The sequence below is a fragment of the Apteryx mantelli genome, chromosome 5 (assembly GCF_036417845.1).
Source record: "Apteryx mantelli isolate bAptMan1 chromosome 5, bAptMan1.hap1, whole genome shotgun sequence".
NCBI classification, from domain to species: Eukaryota; Metazoa; Chordata; class Aves; order Apterygiformes; family Apterygidae; genus Apteryx; species Apteryx mantelli.
In genome coordinates, this window is record NC_089982.1 from 50,595,270 (window position 1) to 50,608,587 (window position 13,318).

Below are 13,318 nucleotides of genomic sequence, written 5' to 3' on the forward strand. Positions count from 1 at the left end.
AATTAAAATCTTCAGATTTTTTTTTTATGCTTTGCTGAAGTGATATGAATTAAGTGGCAGACCTGGAACAGGTATCTTATTTCTGGTCTCCATTTAAAAGACAAGAGTGGAAAATGTATTTCACTTCCAGATTTATTTATTTTTTTAAGCAGCTACTCAGATTACAGTAACTCTGACATCTATGCTACTGCTTCTTGAAAGAAATGTTGATGCAAGTATACGTTAGAGAACTGGGACACCTTTTTACTTTTTTCTTCCTGAAACAGTCTTAACAGCTAAATGATTTGAATTCCTTTTGGAAAGAGGTGAGCATAAAATGCTTTCTTGATTATAGCAATATGAGAGTCTAAGTGAACTGTGTAAATTAGTTTTTATTTAAAATGGTGAGTAGTAATTGTAGGCATTGTCTAAAAATAATACAGAAATGCAAATATCCTACATCATGTAGGAAAAAGTACTTATTACTTTGCTGTAGTTGTAATTTATATTCTTTTTTCATTCCATTCTCAAAGAGAATCTTTTCTTGTTTTGTTTGATCTTATTATAGCTGTAAAAACTACAAAGCAAAGATCTTGTCTTATTTGTCTGTAAAGTACTAGACACACCTTTTAATCTGTGTAAATGACTGATGTCAAGCAGAAACCACCTTTCTAAAAACACTTGAAGTGATTAATGATGACTATTTTCCTGACTCATAAGACTGTAATACTGAGGGGAATATCTGATTCCTAACAAATCCCATTAGAGGTCTTGAGATGGCATGTATATTCATGTGTAAGTGCAGCTTTTTATCACTTACTGTGTTTTGATGAGCATCATTTAAACTTCAGTTCAATGGATACTACTTAGATGTAGTTTATTTTAATTGGAACTAATTAAGCATCAGAGAAAAGAGAAGCTATTTTTAGACCAGTTTAAAAATAACTTTCAAGGTGGGGGGGGTGGGAAGGGAAGAAGGCAGTGATCAACATGTTGAGGCTGCTACTGAGGTGGAGACAGTGCTAGCAATATCCTTTCTTTCCCTCTTTATGCTACTAAGTGTGTGAGAGCAGAAGAACATGTCCCATCACCTTGGATCTCCTGGCCTGAAGTGATGTCTGGAGCAAAACAAGGTACTCTGGCCCTTCTTCATTGCTTCTGGCCACTGAACCTCTAGTTAAAAAGTTCAGGAAAAGCGAAGGATTTAATTCCAGATTGGTCTTTATGGTCTTGCGCTATGCCTTCTCTGATCTCTGGCTTACAGAAGGGTTTTGGAAGGTCCATCGGCTTGCTTTGGCATGTACTAGAGAACAAGATATTTCTTAATCTCTCTCTGAGCTTTCTCTGACTTGACATGGGAACTTAGAAGTCTCCAGGTAAAAATACTTCTGCCTTGACTCTCCTTCAGGTTTGAGGTTCCTGTGTGTAGAGGAGAAGTTACCTCAAAGATAGATTTCCCCCCCACACACACCCCAAATTTCCTCATTCCTTAACCCTGCTTGACTGCTTCCTTTTCTGAGAAACAGTGAGCTGCTGCTCCTTCATAGCTCTTCAGTGAACAAGTCAGGCTAAGTAAGAGACTGGACCAACAGAACATATGTAACCTACCTTCTCTGCCCTCCTACAGGGACCCTTTTCACAAGAGACTGACAGGGCTACAAGAGTAGTAATCTTTGCTCTAATTCAAGGGCTAGGTATTTCACCCAATTTACTGAAAAAGAGGATAGAGACCCCTGCAGGACTTGTGATTAAGTGTCAGCTGTCTCAAATTCAGGGTGATGAGGTTGATTGCATCTCTCAACTTGCAGGATGTCAGGTATGCCCTGACAGACCTTTGCCCAGTGGTGTACTGAGGCAGTTTCTACTAGCCTAATACGTTTGTCTCATGTTTGCCTCACCACAACAGGTCGTAAAATAGTTCATGTTTATATCACCTTTTACCTCACCAAGAACATTGTTTTTTGATAATGTAAAGGGCTGCTGGCAGTGAGATGTGTAGTGAATAAAAATTAGGATGCATCTTAATTAACCATTGTGTTTAAGGAAGAGTCAGAAAGGAAATTTATAAAACATGTAAAATTGGATATTTTTAAGAGAACTAGTTGTTTGGAGCACTCACCAGTGATGCTTCTGGGACTCTCAGCCTCGTAAAACCGGGTAAAGGGAAAATAGTTATCAAGTGGTTTGAGTTTCTGCTAAAGTTTTAAAACAACCCCCCCCACCACCAACCAATTAGGGTTTAAGTAAGTGACCAGAAACAAACTTAGCAGATGTAATAAGTGCTCACTGGGAACTGTTTAATCCTGTTTGATTTGAGGACTGGTATGCTTGGCTATGCTTTTATGCAGTACAGAGATGACTTGAGATAGTATGGATATGGAGTGGTCCTGAGATATGTAAACTGATTAAAATCTATCCTTGCTGTTCTGCTCTGCTTCTCTGATACTGGAAATCTCTCTATGGGCAGGGGTGCCATCCATGTAGAACATGGCCATCTCCTTCCTCTGCTGGCAGGGGGAGAGTCAGGTGGGAGCCAGGTCCCAAGGAGGTTGTGTTTTGCTGAGTCTGTGAGCTCGCAGGAGCTCTGTGCATTCCTGCTGTGCATCAGGATCAGCCAGCTCAGCCTGTTTGCAGAAAACACAACTGCAGCGGTTTATACGAATGAATAGGGGAGCTATAAAAGGTGCCTCAGCTTCTTCAGAAACTGCTTCCTCTTTGTAGTTGATGAATCTGTTATCAGCTTTACTTGTCTGCAATATGCATCCTGGAAGTACTAACACACTAACATGTTTTATATTGCTTTAGGCTCTTATGATCAGAAAGAAAAGCAGCTTTAGTTCTTGGTTCAGAAACCTAGGAGCTTTTTTTTCTCTCTGAACCTCACTTTTTATAAAATGCAGAAAAGCTCTTCCCAAACCTTTATATCCTGCACATCAACTCTAGATGCTGAATGGTTTTCCTTTGGTTTAGGGCACTTTTTCCTTCTCTCACATGCAAAGTACTCTTAACAATATGCTAAATAAATAAATAAAAATCTATTGCACACTTTAAGCAACCCCATGCACTAAATTTGTAGCATGCTGTTCAATGCCTGCACCCCTTTTCCAGGGAGAATAGCTGTAGCTCTAGTGAAGGATGCTTGGTGACCATCTCTGCCTTCCACTGATCAACAAAAGAACATTTAGCTCTTTCTTCCTCTATTTCAAAGTCCCTCTAGGAAAAAAACACAAAGAATTCTAACTCAGCCTAGGGTAGATGGTAAGGACAATTTGTCTAAAGGAGCTCCACACCTTTTTTTCATACAATTTCTGAACCACCTCTTCTTTCTCTGTTATCCTGAGATTGCACCCCCAAAGGGCGTGCTCTACTGCTGAAGAGCCTCCAAACCTGGTGTACGCATACTTGGTCATTACATCTTAAAGTCCCTCAAGTTAGCAGTAAGTAACCTTCTTCACCTGGTACTGCGGAAGGCTTGATGTTCTTTTGCTTTGTTGTCTCACAGCCAGTGAAATTTAACAAAATTTGAGAGACTGTTTCACATTGTAGAATGTTGCACAGCTGGACTTGAGTGGTAAGCTATGTGCAAAATAATAGGCTAGATTAATATTGCTTGTCCGTTGTCTTTGCAAGCCTTACAGAAACATGCTATCCTGAAACAATTTTAGTTTTGGAGGAGGTACAGGGAGGATATATGCTGCAAGTACTAATGGGAAAGGCTTAGACTTTAGGGAAGCAAAACTCAGTTTCTCAGCATTGCCATTCTTTGTATTTGCAAAGAGAGGGCAAGTGTTGGATAATTAAAAACAGACATTTACGTGTTTAAATAGGATTTTTAAATGCCCCAAAATTGTATTCAAGACAGTATAATTTCCGTTACCTGAATAGAATGTTAATCCAAATTTTTTAAAGAAATTTCTATTTTGGCAAGTTTCCATGCCATATCTCTAGATGCTTTGTTAAGGAACATGATATTGTGCAAAGGCCATCAAGTTTGTACAGTGATGCTTGTTGGATGCTTTGTGTCAATACAAAACTATGTTAACTATGCATGCTAGTTATTGCAGTCTGAACTTGCCAGCAGGATGAGGAAACCTGGGAGTCAAAAATTTCTCCCTGGAAAATAAATGAAAACATGTAGCTAGCATTTTTTCCCTGTATTTAGGAGTTGCTAAAAAGTATCTGATTCCATTCAGGCATTCAAAATTGACCTTCAAGCTGATATTTCAATTATTCTTTCTAGAAGGTGAACAGTTCATCGTCCAACAGTCATTCTACCCCGCAGCATGCACCCACTTTCTCCCTGTAAACCATTTTGCATGCAAATGTTTAGATTTTGTTTTATCTTCACTCTTTAGCAATTGCTGTGGGTTTTTTGAATACTTTATGAACTATATTTTTAATGTCGTTAAAGGAAAAACTTGAACTTTTAAAATATTTGTTTTTCTTTACTTGAATGATATTTTTTTGCCATCTACTATTCAAATTATCTCCCAAACTATTTTAATAATTTATTATACATAATATATTGAATCCAGGTGATTTTCATTATGTAGCTGTATATACACACATTATACATATATACATATACATGTATGTATACACAAAGACACGTACACACTTATGTGTGTCAGTGAAATAACTCCCAGTAAGACAGAAATAAATGCCCAAAATAAGAAACTCTTGAATTTCAGTTCAGCATCCTGCCTGGAAGATATTCCCTTAGTTTGCAGCACTGAATGAACCTAGCCTAATTTCACCATATGATTTCAGGATGCCATCTTAGAAATCTCCTGTTTTTGCAAGCAGGAGAGTTATAGCTGTATTGCAGCACATTAAAATGGTGCTTAAATTCTCTCTGTAGCCTACAGGCAGAAATAGGCATTTGTCCATAGGAAATAATTGAGTTCTGCTGTCCATGAGAGCTGTATTAACTGACATATTCCAAAATCTTAAAATGAACTATCATACTTATTCATGTTGTTTCTCTGTTACGGATGTCAGAGCAGCAAGCGTGGCAGATGCCACAAGGGTGGCTGCAAGAAGCAGCTTGAAAAGGGTGCTGACATAGGAGAGTCATCACTAGGGCCCTGAGGAGCGCCGGAGGTGCCGAGGGGGTGCCCAGGATGCTACGTGCAGCAGTTGAGATTTGAGTCTGTTTACAAAATAAGCTGCTATAATAAATATCAAAACATGTATGATAATCACTGAGGGAAGGACATTAGAAACGCACTTAAAAATATTTGAGTATTTACTATTTGGTTCTCCGTATCAGTTTTTCTCTGGGCCAACATTTGAGAGGGAGCTAAGAAGCAAAATATTTTAGTCCAATTTTCAACCACCAGTCTCTTTATAACAAAGAAAACTATTTTTTTCCTCTGTCTGCTACAAAATAACCTGTTTATAAGATGTTTACCTGACTAGGATGTTGCAGACAGGTTATCTTATCTTTATGGCAATCTTTTAAAAAAGTCTCTCTCTCAGCGTTACTGGTCTACTAAAGGCTTTTATGTGGATAATGTAACAAGTGCCTGTGTTAATTTATGACCTTGAAGACACTCATCACTAAGAGTGGATTTGGACTAGAGAAGTTTTCAGTTCAAATATGCTTATAGCCCAGGACTGAAGAGGGTGCTGATAGGAATGATTAATGAATTCAATGAATCAGTTTTTAGGCAGTGGGAAAGAAATGCAGCTATCCTCCTTAACCAGATGCTACAGAATGCACATGGCAACTTTAACAGAAATATTTCCCTATTTCATAGGTTAGTTACATATCCTTAACAAGCCATACTCTTCACAGCAGTGAATTGGGTCTCTGGGCTGACGGGTAGGGAGCTGCACTGATTTGTGCCCAGTGGGAATCCGACACATTGCTCTTTAGGCCGGGGTTGCGCTGGGTGCAACGTGCACTGCTGATTAGAATATATGTGACTTAGCTGGCGTTGCACTGCTGGGGGAAATACCGTGCTGCTTATAAGCACAGGCTACAAGTTACGAGCTATCATCTGTGATGTGGAGAGGGTGTAGTTTTTTTATACGGAAATAGAGATGTATGGCTACGAGTAATCTGCATGTTTATTATTGTAATGCAAATCCCTCTGGTAAACTTTGGCTTATGATTACTCTCCTATTTCTAGGTAAATTAAACTGATGTTTTATTAACTTCTCTATAATGAGATCAACAAACGTTGGCTGTTTGGTGTATAGCCTTTACTGCAAGTAACCCACGTTCCTAGGTCATAACGCTGCAGGCCGTTAGGATTTGCCCCGTGTGCCTCCTCTTTTTAAATTGATACCCGCTGCCTTTAATTCATGAACAGCAAGTTGTGAAGTTGGCAGAAATTTGTATAACTCTGTTCCAAAACTTCAATGCAAAACCAATGTCTAGTTTACTGTGAAGCTGATGGTCATTTACCAGAAACCAGGATCATCATCTCCTGGAGTTTTCCTCTGCAAGCACACACTGAAAGGAAGGCTGCTCTCCTGCCTGCTTCGAAACAAGGTGCATGGCACTCCCGAGGCATATATTCCTGGGGCAGCTGCAGGACACAAAAACAAAGTAAGGGATGGCCTTTTCCACTTGGATCGCATGAGTCTTGCCTGGCCCATGGTGGCAGGAGACTACTTGAAAACTTTCTCCAGTTCACCCTGCAAAGAAGTAAAGGATTTGGCATCCCCTCGCTTTTGGCTGGCAAAAGATTTTGCTTCCACAAGCCTGCGGCTGCCTTGAGATGTAGACAGACGTCAGGGCAGCTACAGGGGACAGAAATATTTGCAGCAATGTACAGAGGCTCCCTATCTATCTTCTCCCTACCAAAATCCTACACACGTGAAGGATATTTGGAGGTCGTCATAGGAATGCTGTACCCTCTGTGGCTTTGGGATCAACCAGCCTTTCTGGCCACTTTTTTTTTTTTTTTTTTTTTTTGCTAATGTTGCAGCAGGATAAAATCTATAGTCTATACTTAAATGCACAGATCTCAACCAAATGCATCTACAGAGCTATAGGCCAGACCCAGAAAGGAATCAGACACTGATAATGAGACCAGGGTGAAATGTAAGTCCCTTAAATCCAGAAATGAGATCTTAAAATCTCCTTGACAGCATTTAATTCTGTGAGCTAGTTCCCACCCTCTGGAAGTAGCCCTCGGGGCAGGTGGGTCAAAATCCCATTGCACAGACATGGAATTGAGCCTGCTCTCTGCCCCCAGCCTGCTGGATGGGTGCAGGAGTGGCCACTCTTAACTGGGTTTAAAAAACAGGTTTTGTTTTTGAAAGAGGGTGGATAGACACCTGAATGCAGGGCGGGTGTCAGGAGTACATCACTGAGTAAGATCATTAAGCCCCAGAGAAACAATTTTCTAAGAATCTCTCAGTTCTACTTTGGTTAATGACACTTGGTAAATGCGGGGGTACAACTCCCCTTTCTTGCCTCTAGCATGTCTTTCTCACAATAGCATTGGTGCGCTTAACCTACACTCTTGGTTTGTGTTTGGTGTCATGCTAATCTACGCTGCAGAGCTAAGGCTTGCTCCGAACACCCTTCCCACTACGTGCAGTTGTTCAGGAGTTGCACTGACCCTGCTCTATTCTGCTAACAGCTTGCAAAATGATGAAATTGTATTTTAGGGACCACATTGTATTTCCAAATCAACTCAGTATTCTCTGTACATTCTTACATTTCCTCTTGGAAAGCCTGCTAATGACAAAAAGCAGAAATGGTGGTGTATGAACAACAAAAAGACCCTGCATCGCAAGCTATGCTCTTCTTTGGCTGGCTCCTGGAGTTGTAGTTCGCATTCATGTTAGTATCCATGGGTGCTACAGCGTATCATCTTTTACAAATTCTCCTGAGGATATATGCACACTAGCGACTGATTTCACAATATATCTTGTATAGCTATTTCCAGTAAGAAAAGCCACCAAACTTGCACAAACCTTGAACTGTGATTTTTCTGCTTCTCCCCGCCGTGGAGTTTCTGGCGCGCTTTGAGCCACCTGAGCTGTGCGCTGGAGCTGTACGGAGCCCGCAGGCAGCAGGCACATGCTGCCCCAGCTGTGCCACGCGAACCCCAGGCACGGCTCCCCCTCGCCCACGCCAGGCACAGCCCATGGCTGCTTTTCCAGCCTGCTGGCAGGAACAGACCCCGGCTCCCTTTCATCTCCATCTGCGAGACAGTGTGAACCAAGTTTTACAGCCTGGTCCGCACATAAGAAGGGTTAATGAGTGAAAAGGTTGACAGGGTCCTGCTGACCACTCACCTCCTGGGTGAAGGAACATTTTGGTGCCTAAGTGCGACTGGGCCCATGACAGAAATTTGATGAGCTGCCTGGATCTGGATTTTGCAGCAACCAAGCCTGTAGCCAGAGCAGTGGGCTAGCCTTTACAAAGCCTGGAAGCTGCAGCTAACGTCCAGCCCCGCAGCTCTTATCCACACGAACATCTCCCTCGAGGCCAAACGCTTCCCAGCAGAAGTGTGTCCACAAGCAAGGAGCTGGGTGTTCTCCCTGCCCGGCCGAAGGGCAGTCCCTAAGTGTGAGGGGAAACTGCGCTTTGGGAATATGCACGTGCTGCCAAGGTATCCAGCATGGGTGCAACAGGTTCCAGCTCTTACAAAGTGTGAAAGGGGCCCATGGTAAAAAATGCAGTGTGTGGAAGCTGCTGTGCTCAGAGACAGAAATAAATACCTCCTTCTCTTAACTGTGCAGAATTGGAGATTACGTTCGTGCAGGGATCAAATAAAAATAATCACACTTCTGCTCATCTGGGGCAAAGAGGAACATTACTGTAAAGTAAGAACAGTGATAGTGGATAAGGACTAGATCTGTCAAAAGATTAATGTAATTCTGTGGAAAAACCTGACTACTAGGATTGGGTATGATTAAACTGTATGAAAGAAAAAATGAGTCTGCCAGAAAAATAAGCGTTAAAGGAATGTGCTGGGAAATGCTGCCCGAGGTGCTGCTGCTGAAGGGGCGAACCGAAGGGCAGCGTGGCACGGGACGGCATCCCTATGGCACCCTGCTGTCCCCTCTCTGCCTCGGCTTCAGCGCTGGCTCTGTCCCCCTCCTCCTCCCAGCGGGGCGACCCTGCCCTTAGGGGGCAATGACAGATTAGCTTGCAAAGGACCACCAGATCCAGCAATGGCTTGGTGCCATCGGTAGCCACCGCACCTCTGAACATCCTCTTCCAGCTGCAGGAGGCAGAAGTATGAAAGCTAGCTATTAGCTTTTGTCACTTGCAAGTTTTTTTTTTTTCCCTACATTAAAACAAAGGAAAAGCCAAAGTAGTTTTTTTTGCTAGGTCTACAACATAGCCTGGCATAGCTGCTCCTGTATATACACCTGTGGTAAACACTGCTCTCCTGTCTCCTCCTTGCAAAGAAATTCTCTGATTCTTGGATATTATCATCCAACTCTGTTATCATCCAACTCTCCAACACTGTTGTGGGTGTTTACTACAGGCCACCTGATCAGGATGAGGAAGTCGCTGAGGCCTTCTACAGACAGCTGGAAGTAGCCTCATGATCCCAGGCCCTGGTTCTCATGGGGGACTTCAACCACCCCGATATCTGCTGGAAAGACAACACAGCTAGGCACAAACAGTCCCGGAGGTTCCTGCAGAGCATTGGTGACAACTTCTTGACACAGGTGGTGGAGGAGCCAACAAGGAGAGGTGTGCTGCTGGACCTCGTACTAACAAACAAAGAAGGACTGGTGGAAGATGTGAAGGTCGGGGGCAGCCTTGGCTGCAGTGACCATGAGATGGTGGAGTTCAGGATCCTGCGAGGAGGCAGCAGGGCACTAAGTAGGATCGCAACCCTGGACTTCAGGAGAGCAAACGTTGGCCTCTTCAGGGACCTACTCGGAGGAATCCCATGGGTTAGGGCCCTAGAAGGAAGGGGGGGTCCAAGAGAGCTGGTTAATATTCAAACATCACTTCCTCCAGGCTCAAGAGCGGTGCATCCCTATGAATAGGAAGTCAAGCAAAGGAGGTAGGAGACCTGCATGGATGAGCAATGAGCTCCTGGCAAAACTCAGCCAGAAGAAGGAAGTATACAGAAAGTGGAAAGGGGGACAGGCCACTTGGGAGGAATATAGGAACATTGTCAGAGTATGCAGGGATGCGACGAGGAAGGCTAAGGCCCGTTTGGAATTAAATCTGGCGAGAGATGTCAAGGACAACAAGAAGGGCTTCTTCAAATACATCAGTAGCAAGAGGAAGACTAGGGAAAATGTGGGCCCTTTGCTGAATGGGGTGGGTGCCCTGGTGACGAAGGATGCAGAGAAGGCAGAGTTACTGAATGCCTTCTTTGCTTCAGTCTTTACTGCTCAGACCAGCCCTCAGGAACCCCAGACCCTGGAGGCAAGAGAGAAAGTCTGGAGGAAGGAAGACTTTCCCTTGGTGGAGGAGGAGTGGGTTAGAGATCATTTAAGCAAACTTGACACCCACAAATCCATGGGCCCTGATGGGATGCACCCACGAGTGCTGAGGGAGCTGGCAGATGTCATTGCTAAGCCACTCTCCATCATCTTTGAAAGGTCATGGAGAACAGGAGAGGTGCCTGAAGACTGGAAGAAAGCCAATGTCACCCCAGTCTTCAAAAAGGGCAAGAAGGAGGACCCAGGGAACTACAGGCCAGTCAGCCTCACCTGCATCCCTGGAAAGGTGATGGAGCAGCTCATCCTGGAGGCCATCTCCAAGCATGTGGAGGACAAGAAGGTGATCAGGAGTAGTCAGCATGGCTTCACCAAGGGGAAATCATGCCTAACCAATCTGATAGCCTTCTATGATGGAATGACTGCCTGGGTAGATGAGGGGAGAGCAGTGGATGTTGTCTCCCTTGACTTCAGCAAGGCTCTTGACACTGTCCCCCATAACATCCTCATAGGTAAGCTCAGGAAGTGTGGGTTAGATGAGTGGACAGTGAGGTGGATTGAGAACTGGCTGAATGGCAGAGCTCAGAGGGTTGTGATCAGCAGCACAGAGTCTAGTTGGAGGCCTGTAGCTAGCGGTGTCCCCCAGGGGTCAGTACTGGGTCCAGCCCTGTTCAGCTTTTTCATCAATGACCTGGATGAAGGGACAGAGTGCACCCTCAGCAAGTTTGCTGATGATGATACCAAACTGGGAGGAGTGGCCGATACACCAGAGGGCTGTGCTGCCATTCAGACAGACCTGGACAGGCTGGAGAGGTGGGCAGAGAGGAACCTCATGAAGTTCAACAAAGGCAAGTGCAGGGTCCTGCACCTGGGGAGGAATAACCCCCGGCACCAGTACAGGTTGGGGGTTGACCTGCTGGAAAGCAGCTCTGCCGAGAAGGACCTGGGAGTGCTGGTGGACACCAAGTTGACCATGAGCCAGCAATGTGCCCTTGTGGCCAAGAAGGCCAATGGTATCCTGGGGTGCATCAGGAAGAGTGTTGCCAGCCGGTTGAGGGAGGTGATTCTCCCCCTCTACTCAGCCCTGGGGAGGCCACATCTGGAGTACTGCGTCCAGTTCTGGGCTCCCCAGTACAAGAGGGATGTGGCACTACTGGAGCAAGTCCAGCGAAGGGCTACAAAGATGATTAGGGGACTGGAGCATCTCTCTTATGAGGAAAGGCTGAGAGAGCTGGGCCTGTTTAGCCTGGAGAAGAGAAGGCTGAGAGGAGATCTTATCAACGTGTATAAGTATCTGAAGGGAGGGTGTCGAGAGGATGGGACCAGACTCTTTTCAGTGGTGCCCAGCGACAGGACGCGAGGCAACGGGCACAAACTGAAACACAGACAGTTCCATCTGAACATGAGGAAATACTTTTTCACTGTGAGGGTGACAGAGCCCTGGAACAGGTTGCCCAGAGAGGTTGTGGAGTCTCCTTCTCTGGAGATATTCAAAACCCGCCCGGGCACGATCCTGGGCAACGTGCTCTAGGTGACCCTGCTTGAGCAGGGGGGTTGGACCAGATGATCTCCAGAGGTCCCTTCCAACCTCAACCATTCTGTGATTCTGTGATTCTGTAACTCTCTTTTGCACAAATATTAAGTGGCAATGCCTTCAATTTTTATAAACAAATAGACAACGTCATTTCTTTGAAAATGAAGTGAAAGTTCCTTGAAATCTCCAAAGAGACAGGAGAGGGGAAGAGGGTGGTGCCAGACAGGGAGGAAAGATGAAAAGAGGAGTATCATGGGGAGAAGGTGGGATGGAGAAATTCAGTGTCCAGGTGAATAGTCACTGGTATGACAAACAGCAAGATTTCTGCAGAGGTGCGTATATAAAGCGCTGTTTATGCTGTGGTACTCTACTTGCAATTAATAACAACTACTGACGATGCCTGAAATTGTTAAGGCAATAAGCCAGCAATGGTCAGTGTTGCAGGAAGAACAAAAGCTGAACTTTCTGGTTTAGCATGGCGTTGAGTCCACAGATAATCTTCAAAGAGGAGCTGCAAAATTTAAAAGGTATTAAGCTCTGGGAAATTTTAAATCTGGCACACCTGGTTTACAAAGGATTTTCTTCTGGATGCTGCTGTGTTTTCATTTTTACGTTGGAGTGCCAAAGGCAGTTTTCTCTGTCAAATGTAGACTCTTGACCTTGTAGTCAGGATGACAAGAGAGTTATCCCAGGGTGTGCCCACACCTGCCGGGCAATATTAGGCACAAAATGGAGCTGTCTGTCTTCTTTAGCTAAAGTGGTTTCACAAGCACTTCATAAATGCCTGTCTCTGCAGAGCAGCGAGTTGTCTGTATTATCTCAGTAGATTCAATATTGAGATTAATGATGATGAGGGTCACTGGTTAAGCTGTCTAATCCTGACAAGCTGAGGCAAAGCGAGGAGGCAGGAGCGAAGAAGGTGGCAGCTGAAAATACCTGCGGGAGAGTAACATCGGTCCCAGGGCAGGCAGAGCCAGCTGGGAAGTGTGCAACGACTCACAAATCGTATCCTGCCATGTAAAGACTTTGTGTCACAGGCTTGGTGGTACTTGAGGAGGACTAGTTGGGACATCAGGCACTCACACCTCAACTCCCATAAATAAAAGCAGAGCTTACACTTGCAATTACAGCTGTTATAAAAAGTCTAATCCAGTGGGGCAGATTTTCAGGAAACGGGATCCAAATTGTCATTTATGCAAAAGACTTGGCAATAAAGAAGGGCTGTTAAAATGGGAACAAATTCTCTTGCATCCCCTCTGCCGCCCCTTTCACTGTCTCTGTTGCCAAAGAGGACCAGCGAGTGAGCACCTTCCCTGCTGAGCTTCAGGTTTGTCTCTGTGCTTCGACTGAGTAGGAAATAGCCCAGGAGAGGAGAAGCCGACTGCTGGCAGAAGTGGTGACATGAATGTGTGAGAGTTCTTGGGA